Source organism: Cyprinus carpio, chromosome B3 (genome assembly GCF_018340385.1).
Source record: "Cyprinus carpio isolate SPL01 chromosome B3, ASM1834038v1, whole genome shotgun sequence".
Taxonomy (NCBI): Eukaryota; Metazoa; Chordata; class Actinopteri; order Cypriniformes; family Cyprinidae; genus Cyprinus; species Cyprinus carpio.
In genome coordinates this window covers 47,211,615-47,236,220 of record NC_056599.1, presented here as the reverse complement: position 1 = coordinate 47,236,220, position 24,606 = coordinate 47,211,615, and the positions used below count along the sequence as shown (strand labels likewise).

The following is a 24,606-nucleotide window of genomic DNA, read 5'->3' as shown; positions in this document are numbered from 1 at the left end:
TGCATACACGGACAGCACGGATGCGGACTACTTGTATTTGTAGTACTAAAAGTGTATGCTGGTGGTCCGCTCAGTGCAGTAGATCAGTTTGAACAGTAAACAAACATGTAAATAGTAAACAAACATTTGCCTAATCTCTGGGCAATTTCCCTCCATGAATTATTGCACATCTGGCTGTTTTTATATTGTGTTTTTGATGGATTTTAAATGGTGCAGATAGCGATGGACTTCTTCACACAGCCTGCACATGCGTCAGTTGGTCACAAAAAAAATGGGAGGTACACAGATGTCCACAGAGTATATAGTAATAAATCTAAAAAAAAATTCCCTTCATCTAAATGGCATGAGTACTGATGTGGTGGTTGACACTTGCTAGCTCAAAAAAAAAAAAAAAAAAAAAAAAAAAAATACAAATTAAGAAAAAAAAAAAAAAAAAAATACAAATTATATTCAAAACACCTCTGAAAATCCATCATCCTTTAATACTATTTTTTTTAAACAAATGTAATATCACTCACTTTATTAATGTTTTAGTCTACATTTGTGCAGTGTTGGGAAGATGTTAGGGTTTTAAAAAATACATAAAAAAAAAAAAAAAACTATTCATGGACATCAATGGGGAAACTAAAAATGCTATTTTAACATTTTGGGCCTCAATCATAAATGTATGTATATGCAAATATTTATTTAAATATATGAGTAAATTCTGAATAATTTGCATGTAAAACAGACCTTCCGAAAAAACTCTCCTCCGGATTCACATACGCTTGGTAAACATCCAATTTGATAGTTAAACACGTGCATGTTAATTAATTAATGAACAGCCGGTGCTCCACATGGAGATCTGATCTCACCATCATCGAATCTGTCTGTGATTACATGAAGAAACAGATTAAACTAAATCCAGAAGTACTGTGGTCGTATCTCCAAGACGCTTGAAGAAACCTTCCTGCAAATACCTGAAAAACAATGTGCAAGCTGTTTTAAATGCAAAGGTTGGTCACACCAAATATTGATTTGATGTAGTTAATAGAAGTTAATTGGTAAATAAAATCCATTTATGACAGTATTTTTGAAAGCATCCTTACTTTACAGCATATTTACAAAAAAGCGCCTAAACCTTCTCACAGTACTGCAGCTTTGGATGCAGGTTTCTTAAAATGTCTTGAAGACGTTGCTACAGTTCTTCTGGATTTACTTTGTCTCCATTTCCTCTGTTTCTTTTTTGTAATCACAGACAGATTCGATGATGGTGAATTTCCCGTATAAATTTATAGTGCTTATTCGTCATGATGCCATGTACAGTTTTGGGTGTTTAATTTTTAATTTTATGAAAGCTTCAAGTGTAGTTAATTACATGTACGTGCATACAGACAATGGCGGTGTTGACCACTGCCGTGTGTGTATCCTGTCGCAAAATGCAGCGAAAAGTCCTACACGGTGGTAATAATTTGATTAAGGTGTTTACATGTCTATTATATGTCTATTCTGCACTTCAATAATGTGACTAAAATAGGAATACTCCATGTCTTTATTCAATTAGTGTTAACTTTGATTATGACTTTAGCCGGATTAAGGTAATCAAAAATCTTTGTTTTATTTGCTTTGGTAACAGCCCAAATGTCTTATTATTCTAATGAACTGATTAAATGTAAGAATTTGACTCAAAAGATAGTGCATACATACACTGATAGAACACTGATGAAAAAATATTTCTTTAGAATAAATTGCTTACTCCACCAAAAATATCAGTGATGCTGTTATTTTGTAGGGATAATTTTTGCATGGAATATTGTCTGCTGATATAAAAAGTTCACTGTAGGGCTGTGACGGTATGGGATGCAACCATCTTCCCCTCCCCCAAATGCCACGGGAAATATAATGACTTAAGAACGCTGGCAGCTTGTAAATGAACATGGAAATGAATAATAATAAAGCAGTCTGTCGTCTTTATTATTAAAATAGCAAATTATATTAACAATAATAAAATAAAATTACATTTATTTCAACTTGTTTTTTTTTTTCTTTTGAGTTTAATAGGAATTATGGAACAGTTTTTCATAAGTGTCCTGACACCGATTTTTCATATGAGGTGCCAGCCTGGTAGCTACTCCAGACAATTTTAAATAATTTAAAAAAAACTGTCTCAAAGGAACCTAATAAAAATGTTTATCCACTCATCTTGAATCATCAAATAGGGTTAGAAATGTCTGCTGAACTTACCATCGTTTCAGGGCGTGAATCCCCAAACGCATTACGAAATGTCTGTTGAGCATAGGTAGTTCGAAACAGTATCCAATTCCAAAAAAAGAAAACAAAAACCACCCCTAAACACAAACAAGTGAAGTACCATTAGCACAAGAATAACTATCAACTTCTTTATTTTAGAACAAACAACAACACAAACAACAACACAACAGGAAAGTTGCACTTACACTTTCTTTAGATTGTTTTGCTTATTATTTTTTCTCCATTTTATATTATGCGGGAGAATCAAACGCTCCCAACACGACTTCAGCGGCTGACTCGAATCTCTCCAAACCATCAGTGGGAGAACCAAGCACTCCAAAAACTTAATCAGTCGATTCTACAGAAGATTCAAACACTCAAAGTTCGGCGTCAGCATCGAACTACCATGTGAAAACGCTACTGTGTCTCATGACACCGGCATTTTTCATTCCACTCTAAAAATGACATCCCATCCCGATAATTAAATCCCACAAACACTGCATAAATGTAGAGTAATGTTAAGTAAATGTTGAGTGATATTAAAAAAAAAAAATTATATTACATAATTGTGTAACAACTTCACATTTAAGGTCTGGGATCTCTGGAGACACTAACAGCCAAATGTACATCTCAAATGGATAGCTTTTAAGGGTTAACTTTGACAAAATTGTCTGACCTGTATTAGATTAAATATATTTATGTACTGAACAAATATTTCTGTTTTTCTGATGTTCAGTTTTCTGGCCTGCTTTCCTTTCTGATCATCATAAACATTTGCAGTAGGTGTGACAGCCTTCGTAAAGAGTGGACAAGTAAGTAAACACAGAGATCATGTGAACATATCTGTATAATACTGCAGATTTGAAAGCATTTGAGAGTTTTTTTTGTTGTAGGACGTCAGATGAGTTGTCAGAGCTCTACCGCAAGATCTACACTCAGAATCCCGCGCACCAGGAGTTCCAACGAAAACCATGATCCTCACGACTATTACATAAAACTGTAAGTCTCTCTCTCTCTCTCTCTCACACACACACACAAACACACGTTGATTAGGGTGACCATACTTCTAAATTGCTGGATATCATCTTTCTTATGCTATTGTTTTTCATAGCTGCCGAAGGTAATGACTGGAAAATGAGGTTTTTAACCAATAACGTGCAGACATTGTACATACACAACCAATGACTTTTGATCAAATCAAATCAAAGCAAATACACATATACATTATGTATGAGCACTATAGAGAGCATAGGTAAAGTTCAAGTTCAAGTTGAGGTTTATTGTCATTCTGCTTCATGTGTGGGCATACAGTGGAACGAAATGTCGTGCCTCACAGGACTACGGTGCTACGTAAATACAGACATACAACAATGAAGTAAAACAGTATAAACCTATACACAACTAACCCACTGTCAGATACTGACTTTAAATAATATATATAAATGTTTACCTATACATAAGCTAAAAAATGCAGACTACACAAATGCTTCACATAATACTATACCTATACTAAAAACTAAACCTACTGACAGATTTTGACTTTAAATACTATATATAAATGTGCATATGCATAAACTAAAAAACTAAATACAAACTATACAAATGGCTACACATAAACACTGTATTTATTAACAAACTAACCTACAGATTTTGAATGTGGATATACTATATATAAATGTTTACCTATACATAGACTGAAAAGGAGTTTTTTCATTTATTTGAAGTTCAGAGCCCTGAACTTGAGTTCAAAAAGCTGTTGAGCAGTCTGGCGGGAGTGGGCTCTGATGCTCCGGTACCACGTCTTTCCTGATGGTAGGAGCTGGAAGAGACTGTGGGAGGGATGGGTGGGGTCCTTCACGATACTGTGGGTTTTGCTGGAGCATCATGTAAGGAAAATGTCCAGGATGGAGGGTAGAGGGGCACTGTTGATCTTTGCAGCTGTGTTCACTGTCTGCTGGAGGGTCTTGCGGTCTGCTGCACTACAGTTCCCGTACCAGACAGTGATGCAGCTGGTCAGCACGCTCTCTATGGTTCCTCTGTAGAAAGTGGTGAGGATGGGTGAAGGGAGACAGCACACCTTCAATTTAAACACATCTGACCGTTAATAGAAAAACAAAGCCAAAATGCAGACATTTTAGGCAATTAAAAGTCATGGCCAAGACATGTCTGGGAAAAAATAGAAGTATGTTCACCCTAACCTTGATACTCCTATGATTATGACGACATCCTATAACGCATAATGGTTTTTTATTCTGATCCAATATATTTTTTTTAAACTCTAACCATAATCATACTCTTAAAGAAGAACATAAATAAATATTTAATGATTTGAATTATGAGGACATCTGTATATTGGGGATGGGGTTTGGTTTGGACCCTGATACACACCACATTATAAGGACATCGAGTTATTGCTCATGATGGAGGTAAACCAGTGGAAACATAATTTAACAGCTTGCGTGTGTGTTGTTGTGCCAGTTTTGACTGCTGTGGCATTGGGTGAACAGCGTGACACCTGTCCAGAAGGCAACTTCCAGAAGCAGAGCACATTTCTTGTGAGTCAATTCCTGTTTGTCTTAAAGCCTGTTCACATCACCAAACTAGAACCATAAAGATAAACAATAACTATTGTAGCTATTCGCACCAGGGGACAATAACTATGGATTAATTATATTATCATACACACCAGCTGACCATAACTATATTAGTGTTCACACCAGTGGACAATAACTATGAAGATAACTATATTAGTGTTCACACTAGCTAACTGTTGGGGCAGTAACCTAACGGTTAGAGAGTTGAACTTGTAACCAAAAAAGTCCAGCAGGAATTGCTGGTGGTGGGAGTGAATGACCCATGCTTTCTTCCACCCTCAATTCCACGACTCAGGTGAGACCCTTGAGCAAGGCACCGAAACCTCCACTGCTTCCCGGGTGACGCAGCAAAAATGGCTGTCCACTGCTCTGGGTGTGTTCACGGTGTGTTTATTCACTACTCACTGTTGTGTGTGTGCACTTGGATGGGTAAAATGCAGAGCACAAATACCACGTATGTGTCACCGTATTTGGCCACACATCCATTCCTTTCATATAACAATAAATACAGATGCATCTCAGTAAATTAGAATGTCATGGAAAAGTTCATTGCAGTAATTCAACTTAAATTGTGAAACTCGTATATTAAATAAATTCAATCAGTGGGTTTTTATTAAATGTGAGCCAAAATCATCACAATTAAAAGATCCAAAGACTTAAACTACTTCAGTCTGTGTGCACTGAATTTATTTAATTATAGAGTTTCTTTTATTTCAAGTAATTAAAGTTCTTTATAGTTTTAAAAATAAAGTTTAAAGTTCTTGAGATGCATCTGTACATTTCGTGGTGTGGATGTCTTGCAGAGAGGGGGAGAGATGTTTTGGAGATGCAGTCAGCTGAGCACACTACTCTTTGCAGGGCTTTAAGATCCTGAAACTTTTCCACAACATTCTAATGATTTACTGAGATGCACCTGTATTAGTGTTTACACCAACAGAAGATAACTATAGCAATAAGTAACATTAGTCCAAGTCAATCACCTTTATTTATGTGGTTTTTTATATAATGATTGTTGGTGGTTGTGATGTTATATATGTGTGCTTTTGGAATGCCTCTGCGTGACCATGTTCTGAAGCACATTTGAAATCAGTCTAATAGAGTGGCAGGACATCACGGCCAGGGTGACATAGTGACCAGGAAGCTTAAAATTGCATTTGGTGTAAACATTGTTAGCTTCTGATAGGTCGAAATAAGCACTCACAGGGATGCAGGAAGTATGTCAGGGTGATTTAGTGTCTCTTTCCGTTTGGGGAGCCATGGTTACAGACATAACCTAGGAACGTTCCCCTTCAGAAACTTTTCAGTCACAGGGATGCAGGAAGTATGTCAGGGTGATTTAGGACGAAAGCACTCTAGTAGCCTGGAGTCGCCCCCCAAACCTAGGTATAAAATCTGACAAAAGGTGACCAGTATAGACCAACCCTCAAACATCAAACACAGCCTAAGAAAAACAGCCTTAGAGACTGTCCATACTTCAGGTTAAAGGTTAGTGGCTGATGCATGAGATGCACGAACATGTAAACTGCTGACATCACCCTCTATAAACAAAGCAGCAACATGTTCAATTCGGACACTTTTTTTTTATTTGGAAGAAGGTACACGCTGAGAAGAAAATTAGTTTACCTCAGAAAGACGCACATGCTGAGAGGAATAAGCTTTTTGTTTACCCGCTTAGAAGAAGAGAAGGAGGAGATGGACCCCCATGGCTTGATCCAGCGTAGGAGATCATTTATGCCGCGTAGGGATGGGCCGACTACCACATATTTTGTTTTCGATACGATACCCTTCCCCGCAACTTTTAATGGGCCGTATCTCGATATCGATATGATACTTCTAAACTGAACTTTAGACTTATGAAATTTATTTATTATGAGTACAAGGTGTAACATTACCTACTTAACTTTATATTTGAAATACATTTTAACATTCAATACGCCTTAATTGAAACTATTAGGTTATATTTTTATTAACACATGGTTAAAATAGGTTTACTGTAGTGGTAACCAAGGAAATCTACAAATACTATAGTAAAACTATGTTCACTTTACATGCGTTCATTGTCATAAGGGACTTCCTGTAATAGGCTGTTGCATGCATAAAATGCAACCTTTTTATTCAGAGAGTGAATGATTTATATTAACGATACAGAATAGAACATGAGCAATATGAACTTTTAACATTCAAATTGAAATACGATGGACTGCACAAACCAGGGGGTACACATTTCAATAGGTTTATTGTGAAATAAATCAAAACATACATGTATAGCCTATGTTTTTTCTGCATTGTTCTGGGCTGCCAAAAATGCTTTCTTATTATAGGCTACTCTTGGAAACGCAGAGAGCTCTATTTAAATCCACCTGTCAGAAGTGAGTGAATGCTCTCTGTAATTGATGTGCTTCTGCCTTGCAACATTTGTCGTGTGTTCAGATGAGCAGGGAAATCCCTTCCACACAATTATTTGCTAACATAGGTTATTTGTCCAATTTAAGGCATATTGTAGGCATTATTTTTGTTTAATAAACAATCACTGGTAAATAAACACCTTAGTATCTATATTTTTTATTTGAGTATCAATACTTGTGCGACTCGCATCAGTATTGATATATCGATACTTCAGTATCGATTCGTCCATCCCTAATGCCAAGTACATAATGTTTCTTATTTGCATTAGAATATATCTAAATTTATTTATGTTTGGTATTTTGGAATATGTGTTTATTTATTTATTTCCATTCCATGACCCACCTAGACAAGTATAAATCTATTTCACGGCCCATCTCAATATTTGAGATAAAAAAAAACAAACTGACACTGGACATTATCCTACTTTAAGCTTAGTCTTAATTAAAATTTTGGTATGGATTAATTTAGTAAAGGAAATTTATTTTTTATTTTATAGCACAACTGAAATTTCACTACTAATATTTACGTTTTACATTATCCTATGTTAGTGTAAAAACGTGTCCATAAATCTATAAACATGCTTACACGCAGTGAAACTGTAAACCCACTGTGAGTGTTGTTTCATGAGTGTCACGCTTGCCATATGATAGCTGAGGTATAGAATGCGTATTTGGCGTGCTGTCCAGCGGAAGGGGCCCAAGCTCGGGAATGACCCGACCCTAGAGTACCCCCATCTAGTTTGTAAAGTGAACTCGAAAAGTGAGGAGATGGGATGCCGATAAACCATCAGTGGATAGCGGCTAAAGTCAGCGGTATTTATACTGTGGTATTGATTACTTGATATGATATGATATGATATGGATATGAAATCTTTATGTTGCGAACAAAAATAATAAAAAAATAAAACAATGGCAGCAGCAATGAATATACCAAAGACAAAAAACCAACCAATAATAAGAATAAATAAATAAATTATAGCATAATAATCAACAAGTTCGAAAAGCAGTAGGTAGAAGCCCCTAGGCTTATCAAGGACCTACCCCCTACCCCAGTAACTACCCGACAACCAATTCACATACGACTAAGATAAATCAAACATGACATTTTTAAATACAAAAAAAAAAAAAACACAATTAAATAATGCTTTATCTTCATATTAAGATGAAGATTAAAAAAAAAGAAAAGAAAAGACAGCATATACAAAAACCATTTTCAAGCAGCATTTACCACCATAATGAATTATCATTTCATCCTCCTCCGCTTCTATACTACCAAAAACAAAACTTGTGTACTTTTTTTAATTGCAACATATTAACACTTTGTTTGATCGAACTGCTCAGACACATTCCACAAAAGCACCCCACAAATTGAATACAAATACTTTTGAGTTGTGTCCGAGTCCTATTTTTATGTTGACTCAAATTTAAATCCCCTCTCAAGTTATAACCCCCAACCCTCTTATGTAAATAACTGTTGTATGTTTCCAGGCAACTGTTATTTATTGCTTTAATAAATTAATTGAGCGGTCTTAATTTACGAGATCATTAAACTTTAGAGTGTGCAATTTTAAATATAGTCAAATTAGTATGCTCATGATATCCTACTTTATTTGTACTATCCTAATTGCTCTTTTTGTATTGTGCTTAATGTTTGTAAGGTGGTTTTTTGTAGGTGTTGCCCCATACTTCAACACAGTAATTTAAATAAGGCATTCACAAAGTGAACAGTAACAAAATAAAAAGTGCTTTTTTTTACTCAAATACATGCCTTGCTTTCCCCATTACTCCAATACTCTGCGCTACTTTTGTTCTAACGTATTTGATATGTGGTTTCCAACAAATTTTATGATCAAGAATCACACCCAAAAATTTATTTTCATAGACTCTTTCTATTTTAACATTATTAATCATAACTTTTACTTGAGTGTCAGTTTTGCGATTACCAAACAGCATAAATTTGTTTTTATCTAGATTTAACGATAATTTAAGTCAAACCATATTTTTAACTTATTAATTTCTGATGTGACCACCTCCAAAAGCTGCTTCAGATTTTCCCCTGAACAGAAAATATTAGTATCATCAGCAAAAATCACAAATTTTAAGAGGTTAGTCACGCTACATATGTCATTTATGTACATAATAAATAATTTTGGGCCCAGTATTGACCCCTGTGGTACTCCACAGGTGATACCCAAGCACTCCGATCTGTACTCCCCCATTTGGACAAATTGTAGTCTGTTACTTATGTAACTTTCATCCAATCTAATGCAACTCCTCTGATACCATACTTTTCCAGTTTATTGGTTAAAAAACGATGATCGATTGTATCGAAAGCTTTTTTTAAATCAATAAATACTCCCACTGCATATTGTTTGTTATCTATAGTCCTGGTAATGCCTTCAATTAACTCCATTAATGCCATTGATGTAGATCTGTTTGCCCTAAATCCATACTGACTATCAACCAATAATTCACGCTTCTCAATTAAATTATCCAATCTAATTACATACAATTTTTCTAATATTTTAGAGAACTGAGAGAGTAAAGACAATGGCCTATAATTCCGTGAATTGATTTTTCTCTCCAGATTATATATTGGAATGATTTTAGCAATTTTCATTTGCTTGGGAATACACCTGTTTTGAAAGACAAATTATAAATATGAGTTAACGGGTTTTAACAATTGGCACCAATGACATCCTTAATTAAACCATATCAATATCATTCACGTCTGTTGACTTTTTATTCTTACAATTGTTACTTTCAATAATCGCAATTTTCTCAGCTGGTTTGATTGTGTTTTTCCGGTGTTGATTAGGCTAAGTATCTGACACGCTCCTCCCAAACCTTGTTAATAAAACATCATTAAACTCATCGCGAGGTTCAGTGCAGAAAATGCATTCATGCTCCTTCCGTGTGTGTAGGGGAGAGCGAATAATAAATAGGGGACAGGGAGAAATAATCAAAACTGCGTTTGTGCCCCACTTGGCCTGTACATGTGAACTACTTTTTACAGACAGTTCCCTTATGGAGGCAGCCAAATGCGTATAAGGAACGGAAAAAAAACAAACAATAGAAATTAATTAACATACCTGAAACAGTGGATGCAATATCATGCAGAATATACAGCGCAGTGAAGTGACCGAGTTATGTTCCCAGCAAACACAGAACATTCCCGTAACATTAGTTTTGGGTTCTCGTTTGGTTATTTTTTGGGGAACCAAATACTAACATTAGGGAAACGTTCTTTTTAGGTTAAATTTTTTGTAACCATAAAATAACTTTCCCAGAACGTTGCAGGGTGGTTATTTTTTAAACAGCCTAAAAGTAACTCATACAGAATGTTCTCTAATGGTTATTTTTAGGGTATTTTTATAAAACCTATAAACTATATCCAATGAAAACTCCGCAGATATTAGACAGATGTAAATGACTATACAGAGTACCTGAATTTCGTTTAATGCAGGTATTTTACTAAGATACAGAAATTAGATCAAGCAAAATGTAATTTAAATTATAATATTAAACCAGGGTTAAATGTAAAGTGATAACAGAAATAAAAAAATTAGTGGGTTTGTTTAATCTTCATTTACTGAGCGCCTTTGATCTGCATGCGCTTCTCCAGCACGCGCTTTCACCTGTCTTCCAGAGACAGTTATTAAACCAGGGCTCTCAGGAATTTAAAAATTAAACGGTCATTTTCGTTCGGTTCATTTCGTTCATTTTCGAGCCTTGCTCGTTTTATCGATCTTCTTCATTGAATTATACTTAAAATACTATATTTATGAGAGGTAATATGATTCGGAGGGATTTAAAATGCCTAACTGAAGAGAACATGATGTTAATCGAGCGGGTTTTTGTTTACGGATCAAAAGAAGGTAACGTTACCGCTGCACAAACTGTACACTTCAGTGGTAAGAAATGAATGTACTGATGATCCTACTTTAAGTAATTTTTTTTATATATATATATATACTATATATATATATATGGAATGGGAATGTTAGACGTTAACGTTCTGGGAATGTTAAGATTAATTTTATTGTTAAATTAGAAAAAACAATAAGTGAAATTCTATTTCCATTCTATGTCTTTCCATTCTATTCCATTCTTTAACGTTATTATTTGTTAGCTGGGTTCCTATTAATAATGTGGACTGATCAAGCCTTTTAATAATGATGTCGCCCTGAGATCCTTACTGTTATTGCAACCCATGTAATGATGTGGTTTGATCAAGCCTTTTAATAATGATGTCGCCCTGAGATCCTTACTGTTAAAAAAAAAAAAAAAAATTAAAAAAAAAAAAAAAAACGCAATAAAAATATTGCAATTCATAATTAATGTTGGTATTATTGTGCAGCCCTAGACTGAACTGTGTGAGTTTAGTATCGCTTTAGAGTGGGGGGGGATTATTCACGTCGTATAGTTGCACCGACTCCTAAAAAAAAAAAAACAACAAAAAAAAAACAAATTCATTCCACGTCGCCCCATCAGGCTCTCGCTGGATCCGCTCCTCTGCTATCAATGCGGGGAACATCTGTACTTCCACAACAGACAACTAAACTTTTTGGTTGTTAGAAAAAGTTGTGCTAATTCAAAACTAGCGTTCAATCCTTTGCTGTCTGTGCTGATGTAAATCTAGCGGTTCTTTTGTGTTAGTGTCGGAGTTAATGACAATTCTCTCCGGCCAATCTGTGATCGTACAGGTCACGTTTTGGTAACGGTACGGCTCACTTGGAACCTCAGCTGAGGTGGTCCTAAAAAAAAAAAAAAAACCATCAAATACCAGGTACTGTACCAAGTGGAAACCCCCCCCAAAAGTGAACCTTGCCATACCATGTAGTTGAAAAGCCCCATTAGAGGGTCAAATAAAGATGGAAGAGATGTGTTTTAAGCCGATTCTTGAAGATGGCTAAGGACTCAGCTGCTCGGATTGAGTTGGGCAGGTACTAGGAGGGAACATTTATTTTAAAAGTCCGTAAAAGTGACTTTATGCTTCTTTTGGATGGCACAATCAAGTGACGTTCACTTGCAGAATGCAAGCTTCTAGAGGGCACATAAGTCTGAAATAATGAATACAGGTAAAGGGGTGCAGAGCTAGTGGTGGTTATGCTTCTTTTGGATGGCACAATCAAGTGAATGCGAGCAGCTATTGGTAGCCAGTGCAAATTGATAAACAGAGGTGTGACGTGTATTCTTTTCGCCTCATTAGAAATTAATCTTGCTGCCGCGTTCTGGATTAATTGTAAAGGTTTAATAGAACTGGCTGGAAGACCTGCCAAGAGAGCGTTGCAATAGTCCAGCCTGGACAGAACAAGAGCTTGAACAAGGAGTTGTGCAGCATGTTACGGAAGAAAGGGCCTGTTCTTCTTGATGTTGAATAAAGCAAATCTTCAGGACCGGACCGTTTTAGCAATGTGGTCTGAGAAAGTCAGCTGCTCATCAATCATAACTCCAGATTTCTGGCTGTTTTTGAACTGGGTGTATTCAAAGCGCTGCCATTAGTGTCTAGAGTGCATGGAATGGTGCGCTTTGGTTTATCAGATATATCGCATTCTGCAGAGAAGTGAGACTGGTATTTGTCGCAGTTCGGAAAGAAAGGGAGAAAACATGACAGAATAACTATTTAAAAAAAAAAAAAAAAAAAAACACTTTTCAATACGGTTACGACCCTTCTTTGGCTCTTAAAAATCTAGGGATTGGGAAGTTGGACATTTTAGGGGTTCTGTCAACATTTTAACTGTATTGAATTGAGAAAAACGAGAGACACGAGATAGTCACAAAAGTTAATTTAATAAGTGTAAAATAATAAGGGGGTTTACATAAAATAGAAATCAAGAAAAACAATAATTTACACAAAGATAATTTTTTAGGAACGGAGGAGAAACAGGGGGAAACCTGAATTGTACCAAACAAAATATAACAACGATCAAAAAGGAAGCCAACTAAACCATTTCCATCTACTCCTGAACTAAAAAGAAAAGATCAAAGAAAAAGTCTTCAACATCCACGATGTCATAACTACTAAACTGCTCTAACTAACCAAACCAAAAATACAGAGAGTGGCACAAATCCCTAAACTAGTGTGCATAGACAAAATTCAATCTAAATGTGTATGTGTGTGTCGTGTGATGTTTTTATATAAACCCCTCTCCTCCTTAGCTTAACCCAGATTTGAAGAGCCGTTTAAAACTTTCAAAGCTCACACATAAGGAGTTCTTAGGGCAGTCACAACAGGCAATATTCACATGACAAACTCGCTTAACAAAACTAAATCAAATAAAGCAAAACAGGACACATCACAAGGCGAAATTAAAAACAAAAAGTCTCTCTCCTGCACTGGCAGTAGCATCTCCCTCAAGTAGCGCTTCCCCAGGTGTCAAGCATCGGGATGATGAGGATCACGCCCTCACAGGGCACAGCCAATCAACTCGTCACAGATGATTGACAGGCAAATCAGCAACGGCCTGTTAGAGTGACTGTAAGAGAGAGGCAAAAAGACACCGAAAACAGAAACACACAAAACACAGATAAAAAAAAAAATCTTGTTTATACAGATAACAAAAAAAAAAAACATATTACGACATCAAACAACGTTTAATGTTATGTTCTTCGTGATATATTACTGTTCATTAACTCTATTACCAAACTGCAGCAAACCCCGAGATACAGCACTACCGCGAATAGTGTGGATTTTATTTTATTAATCTCACTCAAATTTTGTAATTCTGTTCAAAAGATTCGTTCAGTTCGGATTAATTCAAAACGAGTCTACAGATTTAAAATGACTGGACAATTAATTTTTAATTTTGTGAACATCCTCCTGTGATTGAAATTTGCCTTTTAGTTCTTTTATTTATTTTTTCTTGGAGGCTAAATTTGGCATACTTGGCTCCATGTCTGGTGTCAGAGTGTGACATATATTGTACTCCTTCACCACCGAAACTCCCTCACAGCACAAAAGACATATTTTTCTCTTTGAAGCATGAACATGTATTCACTTTCCCATCTTTCATTAAATTGCCTTCCTTCTGCGTCAGTTTTTCTCTTCTTGGACATTTTGTTGTTAATATATGTAGATGTTTCTCAATACCACTTAGTTAAATGATAATATGGAAACACTGTATTTTAGTGGCGGAATGGTGTCACTTCACAGTCAAATATCAACATGCATTGTGGGAGATGCAGTTTATGATCAATTTCTAATATAAAGCAGCACAGACTATTACTGATTGCTCTCGCGGGCAACATGAAATGATGTGGCGGGCTGGAATAGGCCCGTGGGCCTTGGGTTTGACACATGTGTCCTAGCGGGTTAATGAAGACACAGAGGCTTGCCCCTCCTGAAAGAAGGCGATGGGTAATAACTCACAGTGCTCACACTCAGCGTCATCGAGGGCAAGAACAGCGTGCTCTTCATCCAGACACTCCAACCAGTAATCATGCAGACCGTTCTCAGAAATAACCCTTACAAGGCGATGGGTAATAACTCACTGCTATTAGTATACTTATTTAAACTAAAAATAGGAAAGTATACTTTTAGTTTACTTTTTATGTACTTCTCAGAAATGGGCTTTGTGTACTTCTAAGATATATACTTATAATGACAATTAAGTATACTTGACTTATACTTACAAAAAGTCAAAATATACTTGAACTTTACTTAAGTATACTTAATAAAATAAACTTGAAGTATACTACTTTTTGGTAAGGGAAGCATGAACTTTAGCGGCAAGCATGTCTTAGCACACTTGCTAGACATGTCCACGGTCTTTTTATTTTTATTTTTTATAAACAACAGCACACACTGAAGACACACACAGCACACAAAATAGTCTCAGAAGACAAAGAAACCTAAAGGTGTGTCTGTTTCACAACTATTTATAACCTTGCAGGTGCATGCATTCCAGTGACGTCACTGACTGAGGTTATTTAAGTCAAATTCTTGGCCTGTTTGAATATTCTCATATTTGTAATGATATGCAGCATCAAGTGTAACTTTTGATAGGAAACTATAATGATAACAATATTAGTCTTCACACCAGCGGATAATAACCATAACAATAACTATATCAGTTTTACCCCAGTGGACCATTAATATAACAGTAGCTATATTAGGATCCATCTATCAGTGGATATATTAGGGATCCGCTGATAGATGCCTTGTTTCAAATGCTCCTGTGTGTATGTGTGTAAGCGCTCAGTGAAGAGCATGAAAGATGTGTATGTTCAATACAGTATATTTAAAGATCATTGTAGCCAATCACGGACATAAGTGTTGAGCATGTGAACACAATGGCCAATCAGAGGTGTGTATCCATAACTGTAACGATAATTATATTAGTGTTCACACCAGTAGACAATAACTGTAACACAAAACTACATTATTGTTCACCAGCTGACAATAACTCTAACAATAATTATATTAGCAGCCAAATCAGTGAAAATTCTGTTTATTCTAAGTGAGCTGTAGTTTTATAACACTTTGAGTACTTCAGCTCTTTAAAGCAGGATGGATTCTGATTTGATGTCAGCGTTTTTTATCATTCATCAGCTGGAAAGAAACAATTCTGAAAATGATTCCAATTATATCATTCCTCGTTATCATTATAGTTGTGCTGTGGATTCTTTTACATTTGGAAAGATTTTTTAAAAGTATATCTTTATCATCATAGTTAGCATCCATGGTGTGAAGGGGTCTTTACTTTTATTTCTGAATGTGTGATGTTTTAGGAGCAAAGCAGATGCTCATGCCACAGTGTGTGTGTCTGTGTGTGTGTGTGTGTGTGTGTGTTAGAGCTGTCCCAGTGTGATCCAGGATGTGTTCAACTCCAACGCGCCTCTGGTGTTGGTTGGGTTTCTAGGGATTGCTGGACTCATGGTAAGTCCATCTGAACAAACACTAGAGTTTATATCAGTTCACATCCACAAACACTGGAAGTGTGTCCAGTGCTGCACACATACTGATCTGCTGGCTTTGTGCGTTTGTCTGCATCCTCAGATGTTGGCCCTGGTGTGCAGTGTCATCCTCAGCAGATACATCTCAAAGAATCCTGCATCTTCTTCTGGAACTAACTCCCAGTTGGAACGTATGCATATGGAATGTATTGAGAGTTTGTGTCATTCCTTAATTGATAATTAGGTGTGTAATGCATTGTTACCGTGGATCAAGAAACTGGTAGTTTTCATGGTTTATCATAGTTTTTCCAAACTATCACTATCCAAACAAAGATGCTGCATGAAGCATGAGCTGTTTATGATGTGAATAAGATATTAATGATGTGAATTGTAATTTTGCAATTTAAAACAAAAACAGCATAGTCTGGCTTTAGGGGTTTGTGAAATTTATGCTACATAAAATATCGGCATGAAACAAAAACAGCAGAAAGCCTGAATGAAAAGCAAATTCACTCTCTGACAACCGGTGGCACTTATGGAGCAGAAGCAGTACAGTATTTCCTTTGGCACCGCTGTAAACAAAGCAGCACAAGTGCTTAAAAAACACAAATTTCTTATGCATTATACCAGGTACCATTATACTCAAGTACATAGCCCAAGGGGGCCCCATTTAAACCACTTAAAATGCAAAAGGCCACAAATTACAATTTGCATAATAAGACTTTAAGCCAATATTTGCAGTTTTACGGATTTAGAAATGCAGTTTAATTTGATACTGTGGTCAAAAAAAAGAAAAAAAAAAGTTTATTACTTATCTAAGTCCTGCTTGTCATTAATTTGATACTGTGGTCTTTTAAATATAACAAAGTAAAAAATAAATAAAAACTGTTCCTTTTGCTATATTAATGCAAAAAAAAAAAAAGCATTCATACTCAAACTCAGAATTTTATTGAGCAAACATAGGAAAAATAGTACTTCTAAATAAATTTGTAGACTATCTATGCCCAAAATATGACTGTGTGTATTACTGAGCAGTAAACACATATAGACATAGATATAATATACATATCTATGGTAACTGTAACGGATGGGGCTGGTAGCCTTCTCCCGAATACTGTCTGTTTCTTCGTTGGTTACTTCCTGCTTTGTACCCTATTTGAACCATCCAAAATATTGCCGGTTCTCACTGCCTTACTGAGCATTTATCTTTTATTGTGTTGCCCTTCTGTTATGACCACTGTGGCTGCTTTGTTTGATTACTGCCTTTTGGATTACCATTTCTGCCTTGTTTGCCTGGTTGGATACAGTCTAGTGATTTGGATTTGTTTGCTGAATGCTATTAAACTTCTTCCACTTGGATCTCACGCTGTCTTCATGTCATCGCCTACGGCACCGTCACAGTAACAGAGCTGATGATGCTCCAGGAAATCCATAATAGGACGAAAAACATGGGCGAAGACATCCCGATATCACTGTGACTGAAGAAAGAACAGAAACTGATCAAACATGATGACAGTAAACACGACTGTGACAATATATGGTTTTTCTGTGTTTTCAAGCCATCTCTGGTATTTTCATAATGATAAAGTATATTTTGATATAATCAAGTGCTAATTGGCATAGTATTTGTTACAGTATAGAATATTCTTTCTGCCTCATTCTGTAATGAAAAGCAACATAAGATCACAAAATGATTTAAAACAGCTGATGTTGTGAAGTAAAATCATTTTAATCTTCTCTTTTGTTGGACGCTTCTCTTTAATTTGTTTGATGCATTTTTTTTTTTCAAATGCACATTATAAGTGACTAGACTCAGAGCGCTTGCAGAGATTGTTGATTGTATGCATTTAATTAAAAATTGCAAAAAGAAAAAGATTGTGATTAATCGTTCAACCCTACTTCATGATGTAAATGTTGATCACCATCAAATATAGGCTAATATTATATATTTTAATATTTAACCATTTATTAGGCCTATATATGTATGTTCCATAAATTGATACGTTAGGTTTTCTGTAACGAACAAGACAAGAGATAGGATCAATTTGCAAAGCTTTTATTAAAAGACGTGAGAAGAAAATATGGGGGACTACCTGTCACTAAAAGTGATTGATTTATGACCCCCTCCCCCTATGAATTATGACCCCCAAGTTTCAAATTGACATGTCTGACGTCCTGTTTCTGATGTTTAATGTTACGATTTGTCGAATTGCAGGTGTTAGATTGAATTGTTCCTTGATTCTTTTTTGTTGGTGTTTTTTTTGAGTTGAGGTTTTGTTTTAGAGGTTGTGATTTTGCCATGTGTTATGAATCGTTAGAGCAATCTTGGGTGGTCCTTCAAGCTTTCTGGTTGTTCCACACCTTTGAATACACTCTTAAAAAGATGTGTTAAAACTGACTCAAACTGTGTTAAATTCTTACACATCAATGGGTGAGTTCTGGGACAACTTTTCAAGCATATGGAAGTTTTATCCTCCATTTCACTGGGCAGATAACATTTCACATCATTTCAATACTATGTATTTGGGATTAATATAGATTTGATTATCCAAAAAAATTGTCTGAATGTCAAGGAATCTTCACTAGTTTATACTCATCCGTCTTTTTCACAACATATGAATAAAACTGGTCATCAAAATATTTAACATTAACAATCCTTAAAAAAGCCAACAAAAAATTTTTGTCTACCATTGGGAACAAATGTACAACTTCCCCAAACACTGATTCCTGTTCATAAGTGGGTAACATCAAAATACTCCGTTCTATATGTGTGAAAGCTAAAGTTTTTGATATATTCCTGAAATTGCAAACAACTTGTGCCTGCCATTTGAGGGGATTGTGTTTAGATTCTAATCTCATACACCACAGTTTTGACAAAGGTCCAAACTTAATTATCATACTAGGATAGTGTGTCATAAAGTGGTGTTTTGGTAAGGGATTTCGAGCAGGATAAAGTTCTTTGAACAAAGTATGATGATCTATAATAAGCTGTTTCAGGAATACAGCAAGACCTCTAGTTACAGCAGGAGCAAATATAATGCTGAATATCTCTCATAACAAAATGAACAACTGCCAGTGTGCACTTTCAGGACTTACAATGTCCACAAAAGAAAAGGCAAATTTTGTATGAGACACCACATTTGTGATGCTGTTTGTTTGATTGCAGTCTCAGATTTGAGGTTAAGGATGACACTTGGTTTGGTTTTTGTGTTTGAATACCCATAATCATAGCTGGATATTCATTCAACTGTTCCAGGCACAACAGTTTTTCTTCATAAATGAAGCGCTGAAGTAAAAGTTTGACTTCTAAAGGTGCAACACCCTCGAGCACATCATGCATTACGTCAACACCTACATTTTCAGTTACATGAAAGAATTCCAAGGTATTCAAACATGATTCTCTTTTGATTCCTGTAATAGTAACATCATGTAACAGAACATGCTGCTGGTAATTGTGTCTCTCTCTCTTTTCAAGATCGTCTTCATTAAATACAGTTTGTGAAGTTGTTTTATCAATGAGACAAATATGGCAAAACTTATTTGCAGAAAAACTCTCTTCATATCCACACAGTGCATGACAAGCCAGATTGTCAGTTAAAAGGCAGACTGTTCCATGCACTGTGTGTTTCACCTCTTATCATTATGTCAATGCCTTGTGTCTCTAGAAATTCAAAATCAAAGATTTATTATCTGTCAATAGAATTGAAAAGAAGGCAAAGATGAATGTTAGCCAAGCTTGAATTATATTCAGGGGTTATGTTTCTCAATGAAAAATACACTGCTCCCATTTTATGGATTTTTGTTTTTGATCCAAGAGGATTTACAGTCTCCAGATCATCAAGGTATAGTTGAATCTGTAGACCATTGGGATGTGTTTTATACAGTTCATGCTTTACAAAATGATCACCATCACAATAGTCATACATCTTACCATCTGTACTTCTGTGAGACTGCAAATAGAGGGTCTGAAATTTCTCATTACCAAAAAGAAATCTAAGGGTTTCAATGATGGAAATATACTGAAATGTATATGACCCAAGAAGATCTCTTTTGGCTTAACAAGAGAATACTCAGTTTCAAAGAATTTAGCCATTTTATATGGGTTATCTTTACTGTCAAGACACTGCCTAGCAGCTTCAAACTCTTTCATTAATGAACAAAACCCCTCATTGTCATCTGGAACAGCCAAACTTTTACAAAATGCACTGGTAGATGCTTGAAGGCTGTCAATTGTCCTGTCCAAAAGTTCTTTAGTGCAAGTTACTCTTCTTTGTACATCACTCAATGTTATATTAGAGCAAGAGTACATCTTTGCAGCAAATGTTGCTGCATGACTGGTAACTGACACTGCATCATCAGACTTAGAACACAAAATGGCATTTTCCTCACCTTCTGATGTTGCATTAGTTGTCAAATGAGTGTTGCTGCTGATATCTGCTTTGTTGTTATCTTAAATGTTGTATGACTCCTGTCTTTCTGAAAGCTGGGCAGCCATGCACTTTAAGCTATCCCCTGATGAATGCTGTCTTGAAGGTGCATAGAATAGGAGTTAATGTTTGGTATGAACATTGACATCCATTTTGGCTGCAAATTATAGTGTAGTCTTGTCCATCAGATAAGGAATGTATAGTGCGAAGATCCCAGCGTGGTCTCTTGATCTCAGAGCTAACTGGCTTTTTACATATTGGACAACTGTACATGTCAAGCTGATTTAGTCTAAAGCCTGAAGCTTACTAATAAGCTCCAAAGCTTTAGATCTTCTTACAGTCTTAGACATTGGCAAGTCATATACATACTCAAAAAAGGTGAAGACTGAGGTAAGTTGGGGAGGATATGAAAGGTTGTAGACCCAGAAGAACTTAAACAGCTTATCCAAGGCACAGGTTAGGCTCTCATCTTCCAGTGGAATTACAACTTTGTCGTTTTTGACAAAAATGACAAACTGGTGGGCCTCTCTGGTCAGGTTTCCAATGCAGACTAGTTGTGGTTGCTGGCTCCTTGTGGCAATGTCATCACTGTCACATATACAGGAGGTCCTAGTCCCAAACTGTATAGAAATGTAGATGAAGATGAGGTAGATGAAGAGTGAAGGAGACAAAGAGATGAGAGAGAGGGAGAGAGAAATACTGAATACTTTTTTTTTCATGCTATATTTTTTTGTCCGAACAACAGCACAAGATCGATTACAAAATTTAAAACTATTTGAAAATGAAGAACTGAAAAATTACTCACACTCTCAGCTCATATTGAAATGGCTGTCAAAGTTAAGGTAAAGATGTCAATAACATACTAAAGCAGTTAATTATTACTTACCATCATTACAATTTATAAATTGGTCCAAAAGAGAGGTTACACTTCCTTTCTCAAATGCTGTGATCCGTTTCAGTTTTGAAATAACTGACTCCCATTTTCGGATTAACATCTCACCCTTTCTATCAAACATCTTTCCAAACCCTGCATCTAGCTAAAGTAGTGTACAGAATAGCAGATTCAGGGTTTCAGAAAACCTTATAACAATTCAAGTGATTTAAAATCTTTCTGGTAAATGCAGAAGGGAATGAAATTGTGTCTTTTGTTTCTATACCATAGTATAATTTTGAATCTATTAGGCCTGGGTTAAAAAAAAAGTGTCTTGTCTTTTTTATTTTACTTTTTTTTTCGTTTTTTTTAATTTTTTTCTTTTTTTTTTATGTTATTTTTTTTTATATATACAGAGAATCTTTTAGTCTGTGCTGTTTTCAACTGATATGTGAACAAAACTTCACTAAATACATTTAGTATGAATATAAATGCAATAATTATATTGCTTCATAACAAAAAATACTTTCTGCCACAATACCATTGTCAGGTTAGTTTTACTACAGTAAATCCATGGTAACTGTTGGTGATTTGTAAATTGCAAAGGCTTCTGGATCACTATGGCACAATGATTCTCATGTTTTGTCTCATGTTTTTGCTCAGAATATCAGCGCTGTTTGATCTGGTTTAAACTAGTTTAAAATCACTGAAACATTTGTGTTCTTCGCTGAATTTAGGTGCTTCTCACAGTCAGTACCCAGCCTTAGATTCTACCTAATAAATTCAACCTAAAAACAAAGCTAGAGTTTATCAAATTCAAATAAAAGTCTTACCAAGGATGGCATGTTAATAAAGCGGGGTACTGTTGGCAAATGTCACCAACTGTTGGTGACTCCATGCTGATCCAGTTCCTGCGATGAATAAATGTCTTTTCCATTGCGATGTTCTCAGATGATGGCTTCATTCTCTTGATGACAGTCAAGCATTCATTTGGGTCTTCATCATTAGATGACGTTTCTAAGGCTCCTGCTGACACACTGCAGGGAGCTTTCCATTTTCTCTGATAGCGTCGCTGTCCCTCTTCAAGATGCCGCCTCATGTTTCGAAGCTTCATTTCAATTAATCCTTTATGGGACACAGGGTCATACAAATGCTCCTACAAACACATAAAATATAATTTTGCCAATAAAATATAAATTTCAGCAGAACTGTGAGCTAAATTATGCTAGATTACGTGTAAATACTTAAATATCCTTCATTCTCTCCAGCAATGCTGAGATTTAGAGAGGGAAAGATTGCAATCAAAGATTCAACTTGTCTGCTGTAGAGGGGTAACTGTTTGAAACTAAAACATGATACAAATGCAAGAAATTAACCTTATAATATGTTGTATCATCTCATGAATATTCATAAGAACAGTTTTAATATAATATTTACTTATTTGTGGTTATAGCTTTTAAGAGTATGATCATTTATAACACAATTGTTACGAGGAGTCAGAGACGTTCAGATCCAATTGCAGTAGTTTAATACAGAATGGTCAAACAGACAGTAATCCAATAACAGCGTTGAGTATGTAAAGGGATTTCCAGAATCAGTAACAGTACCAGGCAGAGGTCGGGGCAGGTGGCAGAGAATCAAAGGCGGTATACACAATACAAAATCAGACACGGAAAGAACAAACACTGGGGAAAAGCTGGAAATGCTAGACGGGGATGATCGTGATAACAATGAACACGTTGCATCAACTTTTACAATGGATTATACTTCTCATAGTTATAATGTATTATAAGTCTCATATCTTGCCATTTTTCTGATGCTACTTTTCTTAAAGAGGTCAACGATCACTTATAAGTAGTAATAATAATAATAATAACAATAATAGTAACATTTTACTATTTTACAGCCATAAGATCAGATATCAGATCAGATGAATGTGTAATATGACACATTTGCTTTTAACTATTTTTAACGTAATATCAGTTTGATTATTTTGATGGTACCCTTTAGACAGCTGTTAATTAACTCTGCAACTACATATTAACTAGCGGTCATTAGAGTATTAGTATGTCTGCTACTGTAAATATCTGTTTTTTATATATATATATATATATATATATATATATATATATATATATATATATATATATATGTCAACTTATTCTATCATACTAGATTCTGCCATTCTTGAGCATACTAATACTCTGAGATTTACTTGGCATGTAGTTGTCAAGTTGCTTACAGTCGACTGATTAAGGGGATCATCAAAATAAAATGTAACCATATAAAACATTGCATTTTTTTCAGTTGGAGTATTAAGCTCACATCAATAAATTAACATAAGCCCCACAGGAAACACTCAAATAACACTCAACATCTAACCACTCACAAGCTGTAGTAAGATACTATGTAGATCTTAAACAATGTCAAGATATGATACAATCCATTATACTGTAAAGTAAGATTTAATATAGTGTTCATTGAGTGTCATAAATAATCTGTCATGATCCAGTCACTGCACATCCGTTTATTCACCACACAGACTTTCACACGACACAGTACACCCTGGACTACATTTCCCATAAACCCCTGCCTAGGAAATCATTATTGAACCACACCTGTTTCCTATCAGTGACACTATAAAGGTTGCACTCATCCACACTCACATTGCGAAGTCTTGTTTAGTTCTGTTTGGCATTTCCGAGCGGTTTCCCTGTGTTTGCTCCTTCTGTGTTTGATCTTGGATTGTGTATACCGACTGTGATTCTCTGCTGCCTGCCCTGACCTCTGCTTGTTTCTGTTTCTGATTTTGGATATCCCCTGACATACCTGACGCTGTTTTCTGATCTCTGCCTGTTTGACCATTCTTAACAATAAACTACTGCATATGGATCCGAACGTCTCTGACTCCATGCTACATAATCACTAGTGGTAAGAATATAATAAATACTCTTAAACTTATAACCACATATACGTAACATTATAATTGTTGTTATGATTTTTTATGAGTTGATATAACATTATAATGTTTTTTATTATGCATTATGCATTCATTATAATGTATTAAGAATACCCTTATAATCTATTATATATACGGGCTTCATAGAAAGTGTTACCGAAATGACAATAAAAATCATCATCTTCAACAACAAAAGAATAATGTAATGAAGAATAAAATACAA

The 24,606-nt window shown here is 35.5% G+C and overlaps 1 long non-coding RNA gene across 1 annotated transcript; it reads left to right on the top strand.

Moving 5' to 3' along the window:
* Positions 1 to 4,736: 4,736 nt before the first annotated feature.
* LOC122136917 lies at positions 4,737 to 16,387 on the top strand. Its single transcript, XR_006154404.1, has 3 exons — positions 4,737 to 4,784; positions 16,026 to 16,109; positions 16,230 to 16,387. It is a non-coding gene; the product is annotated as an uncharacterized LOC122136917 (long non-coding RNA).
* The last annotated feature ends 8,219 nt before the right edge of the window (positions 16,388 to 24,606 follow it).